This window comes from Rhinoderma darwinii, chromosome 3 (assembly GCF_050947455.1).
Source record: "Rhinoderma darwinii isolate aRhiDar2 chromosome 3, aRhiDar2.hap1, whole genome shotgun sequence".
Taxonomy (NCBI): Eukaryota; Metazoa; Chordata; class Amphibia; order Anura; family Rhinodermatidae; genus Rhinoderma; species Rhinoderma darwinii.
The window spans coordinates 199302245-199308244 of NC_134689.1; positions in this window are offsets into that span (position 1 = coordinate 199302245).

Here is a 6000-nt window from a genome sequence, read left to right on the forward strand (position 1 = left end):
CGGTTTACCTTAACATCAACATCGTGTGTTGCATTAACCATGTACCTTGACTACTATTAAGAACAGAATAATGCAATGGGGTTAATTTATGAATGGCTTTACGCTAGTTTTCTGATGTTAAATAGTCGCATATTATGGCGCATGCCATATTTTCGCAATGATTTGTAACTGTATGATGTTGTGGGCTTGTCTCACCACTTTTTTAAAGTGGCATGAAAAGTGAGAGAGGTTAATCGGGTTGATATGGCATCCAACAGACCAACCTATTTACCATAAATGACGCTAGAAATTAGACTAAGTCATGAAGCAAATATACGCCTCCTCGTAGCCTTATACTTGAGTGCCAATGTCTATGCTAATTGAATTCACTCTGGCCAACAGCGTGCTCCATCTGAATGCATACAGACTCCCTTGGTTGTGACAGCACTCACCAGCGGTACGTTGGCCTGCAGAGGATTCCCTAATGAAGAAAGCCCTGAGCTTTGTCCTCTGCAGGCCAATCTACCACTGGTGAGTGATGAGACAGCCAAAGGCGTTTGGAATTTGTATGCATACACAGGGTGCTTGCTGCCAGCCAGAGAGCATTCCATTAGCTTAGACATTACCAGTCAAGGATTTATTTTCAAGTTTACTGCACTCTGCACCCACCAGTTGTAAATATACCTGCAATTAGGATGACAGAAGCCACATTGCCTGGAACGGATGAAATCTACTATAAGCTAGGGAACCTCTGATTACACTCAGGTAGTTACAACAGATTTCCCTTTCTGACAGCCAGAGATGCCCAAATTTATTAAGAAGCGTTGGCATTTTACTCAAACGCTCTTATGTTTAAGACTGGCATATGAAATGCCAGTCTTAATAAATCCCCCCCCATGAGTATACTTACCTACGAATATGTCTATATGTTCTCTTACCTATAGACTGTAATGGTGTGATTCTTGCGATACCCAGGCAATTAATCATAATAAAAGAGAACGACTACAGCACTCCAGTTGAAAATAAGTGTTCTTATTTATTCACCAAGCATGACATTGCAACGTTTTAACCTATCTATGGTCTTTCACAAGCATAAATACAATGACCAGGTGCACAATATATATATAGAAAATATCACATGGCATCATATCCTGTGAATTAAATAATATAAAAGTGTCTAAGACTTTCTTAACAACACAGTTTATAAATACATAAATATCTCCATGATACCAGTATAATATATAATGTAAACTATGCACGTTCCCATAGTAACACCGCCGCTGACGACACCGTGATTATGTCACGGCGTTATGATGGTGGCCACACCTCCATGCAGTGTCTGGACTAGACACTGGACCGTGACCCCACGGCAATGCCGTTGCCTACACTGCCGCACATGTGCTGACCTCATTGATTACGCCGGCACGCGCACACCTGATTGAAGTCAGTTTTTCCCCGGCAGGATACAACACAGAGACCTCACTCAAGGACATCTAGCGCCATACACAGAGGCCAGCCGCCATTGATTCACAGGCGCCAGAATTCTACAAATCAGTTCCCAGCATGGCTCAGGTAAGAGACAACAGCCTATAACAATCACATTAAACTTATGTCTTGTTGTAACTTCCCACTTTCATTGATGTATTATTCTAGTTTACTCATTGGATGTCCCCCTGCATAGAAATATATTATGTTCGTAGTACTCTACCTTATAAAATATGTCTGACATTGCTACTGATTACTTAAAGGCAGTCTGTCACCAGAACTTCGATTTGAACTAGCAGTATCAGGGCCGGCTCCAGGTTTACGTGGGCCCTTGGGCGACACTGACTTAGTGGGCCCCTTTGCGGGGAAACTCACGGCGGTAGTAAAATGCCAAAAATCATCACTTTGTGCCCCCATATAGACGTTAGGCCCTGTTTATGCCCCCATATAGAAGTTAGGCCCCCAGTTTGTACCCCCATAAATTGAGTGCCACACAGCGCCCCCTCCCAGGAAGTGCCACACAGCCCCCTCCTCCCAGGTAGTGCCACACAGCCCCTGACGTTACTGTCCATATATGGACAGTGTTGTCAGGGGCGTCCCCAGAGCCATAGTCCCGGGCAGAGCACTACTAGCACTTTGCCTGGGAGTGGCGTAGCTAAAGGCTCATTGGCCCTGGTGCAAGAATTCAGCTTGGGCCCCCCTACCGCTCTCCAACACCACCAGACCCCTGCGCATGCCTATGCCCATCTGCCTTGCCCGATAGACCCCATGAATGGCCCCACAGTATAATGCCCCCACAGCTGCCCCCCACAGTATAATTGTAATGACCATGGCCACGGGCCGCCAGGTTTACTTACCTCCTGACGGCCGCAGCCATGGATCAGTGAGCGCTGGTGCCCATCTCCTTCTCAGGAAATGCCAGCGCTCACTTCCACTTCACTCTGCTTGTAGCCCATGAGCACCCTGGACTATAAGAAGGGCCCAGCCCCTTCCTGCATTGCCTGAGTGTTGTTGTCATTTACCTATGTTTGTCTCTGCAAATGGTCCCTTAGTGTTTCCTAGTTCCAAGTGTTCCCGTTCCTGATACCTGTATCCTGTGTCCCATGCTATCCAGAACCAAGTGCCGTATAGAGTTGGAGCAGAGCTGCGCAAAGTACTATGCTTGTCCTGTTACACTACGCCTGGTGTCTGCCTGTTGCCTAAGTCTCATCCGAGCCTGTCTTTAAGCTGTCCGAATTTGCCACAGGTGCACCTATTTAAACTATAGACTATGAACTGTGTCCTGTTGGCCAGCTGCCATACCGTTAATGCGGTATGGCCCAGTGGGTCCACACACCCAACGTGATAGTACGCTCAAGCCATGGACTCCGCTGGTCAACTCAAGTCTGTGATGACATCACAAGCCATGAGGTCGAATATGCTGGCCTGCCAATTAGGACAGGACCAACTCCTCCAGGTGGTGAACTCCATTACAGAGCGACTGGATGCGCAAGCTGCAGTTCCCTCGGCTTCTGCTCCTATTGCCTCTGCTGTTCCTCCTACTACACCTCCTGGCAGTGCTAACCCCGATTTTCTCTGCCACTACTTCATCATTATGATGGAGATGCGAGGACCTGCAGGGGATTTCTCAACCAGTGCCAGATCCACTTCAGCCTGTATGCCAGAGCATTTTCCACTGACGGCACAAGGGTCGCTTTCATTGTCTCTCCTCACTGGCAGGGCCCTAGCATGGGTGAATCCCATCTGGGAACAACAGGGACCAGAGACCCGTGATCTCCAGGGCTGCCTACGGACATTTCGTATGGTATTTGGGGAACCAGTACGAGTCTCGTCGGCAGCCACCTCTTTGCTGAACCTTCGCCAGGGAGACACTTCCGTGGGCAAGTACACCATTCACTTCCGCACACTAGTGGGAGAATTGTTGTGGAACAATGAGGCTTTGGTGGCTACATTCTGGCAGGGACTGTCTCCTGAGATTAAGGACGAGCTTGCCGCCCGAGATCTGCTGTCTACCCTGGATGACCTCATCCTTCTAGCCGCCCGGATTGACATAAGGATCCGAGAACGGTTCCAAGAGGCTCGTCGGGAGGGAGGACTAGCCCGGTTCCTACTTTGCAGCAACCCCTGCTGTCCTCATCAGTTGTTCCTCCAAAGGAGTGTTTGAGGACGGACCAGTTCAAGCTGTCTATCCAGGAGAGACAACGCAGACACACCTCGGGACTCTGTCTATATTGCGGCCTCAGAGGCCATCTTGTGCGTCTGTGCCCCTAAAAGCCCCAGAGCCTAGGGTTGGTTGCAGAGGCAACCCTGGGTGAAGAAGGACTTTCGTCTAAATTGTCCATTCCCGTGACCATAATGTCCGGAGAAAAAACGCACCGGGTCTCTGCTTATCTGGACTCTGGATCCGCAGCTAATTTAATTCGGAGAGACCTGGTGGATCATCTCCAGTTACACATAACCCCTCTGGAGAGACCTTTGATTGTTGCATCGGAGAATGGACTACCTCTGCCAGACCCGATTATTACTGTGACCAAGCCATTGAAGCTCCAAGTAGGAGACCTTCATTCCGAGCTCATCTCATTTTTTGTCTTGTCTAAGGCCGTCAACCCTGTGCTGCTGGACCTGCCCTGGCTCCGACTACATGCCCCAGTTCTGGACTGGAATTCTGGAGACGTCCTCCAGTGGGGTTCCGAGTGTCTCAACCGCGGTCTGGTACACATTTGTCTGGTCCACCCTCCCCTGCCTCGGTCCTTGGCAGGATTGCTGTGTCATTATTCTGCGTTCTCAGATGTCTTCAGCAAGAAAGAGCCAGAGACGCTGCCCCCACATGACTGTCCTATCGGACTGATTCCTGATGCATCCCTTCCCCGTGGTATATCCTGTCTCCTTGCCAGAGACTCAGTCCATGTCCGCCTATATTAAAGGGAATCTGGAGAGGGGATTCATACAAAAGTCCTCCTCTCTGGCAGGAGCTGGGTTCTTCTTCATCAAGAAAAAGCATGGTTCTTTGCGACCCTGCATCGACTACTGGGGTCTCAACCAGATCACGGTAAAAAATAGATATCCGTTGCCATTGATTTCTGAACTGTTTGATCGCATACGATGAGCCAAAAAATTTTCTAAGCTCGACCTCCGATGGGCTTATAACTTAATCCGGATTCGCCGGGGTGACGAATGGAAGATGGCATTTAACACCCGTGGCGGACACTATGAATATCTAGTAATGCCCTTCGGCCTGTGTAACGGTCCCTCGGTCTTCCAAGAGTTCGTTAATGACATCTTCCGTGACCTCTATGTTTGTGTTGTGTTGTGTTGTGTCTTGATGACATCTTGATTTTTTCTCCAGATCCAATGACTCATCAGAGACATGTCCGTCACGTTTTGCTGCGGTTAAGGGAGAATCGTCTGTACGCCACGTTGGAGAAGTGCGTGTTTGAGAGAAATGCTCTACCCTTCCTGGGCTACATCATCTCGGATCAAGGCCTCAAGATGGATCCTGAGAAGGTAAAGGCCGTCCTGGAATGGCCACGTCCTCAAGGCTTGAGGTCCATGCAGCGTTTCATGGGATTCGTCAATTTCTACAGACAGTTCATTCCGAACTTCTCCTCACTGACATCTCCTATCTCCACCCTCACCAAGAAAGGCATGAACGCCAAGGTGTGGACTCCAGAAGCGGAATCCACATTTAATAGCCTGAAGAATGTCTTCACGTAAGCCTCTATCCTCCATCATCCAGATGTATCTTGACAGTTTTCGTTGGAGGTGGACGCTCCTCTGTTGGTGCTGGTGCACTCCTGTTCCAGAGGGGGTGCAAAGGCAAGAAAATGGTATGTGGCTATTACTCTAAACTCTTCTCTTCCGCAGAATGCAACTACTCGATTGGGGACCGGGAATTACTGGCCATCAAATTGGCATTGGAGGAGTGGAGACATCTATTAGATGGCGCAGTTCATCCCATCTTGATATTCACTGACCACAATAATCTCACCTATCTCCAGACGGCCCAACGACTGAACCCCCGTCAAGCTAGGTGGTCGCTGTTCTTTGCCTGGTTCCAGTTTGAGCTCCTCTACCATCCGGCCGACAAGAATGTGATGGCCGATGCCTTGTCCAGGTCGTTCGAGACAGAGGACACCATGGAGTCTCCACAAAAGTATTATTGACCCTTTTTGCATTGTCTCGGTCAACCCTCTGCAGGCTAGAGACATCTCTTCGGGGAGGACTTTTGTGCACCTGGCAGACAGAGGGAGAATCCTCCTGTAAAGGATCTGCCAGGCACAACTTCTGTGTATACTCCAATAGGTAATAAGTCTGCACCTGAGTCTGTGTCTCTGAGGCTGACTCCATCTTCCACCACTCTGGATGGCAGGCTTAGGAGTGGGAGAGCCTATCGCAGTCTGGCCAGACAGAGCTAGCTCCCGCCCTCTGTCTATTTATACCTGCCTTTCCTGTTCCTCCTTTGCTTGTGATTCTTCTCGTGTGGTTTCCTGGCCCAGCTACAGCTTCTTACTATTTGATCCTGCTCCATACTGACCC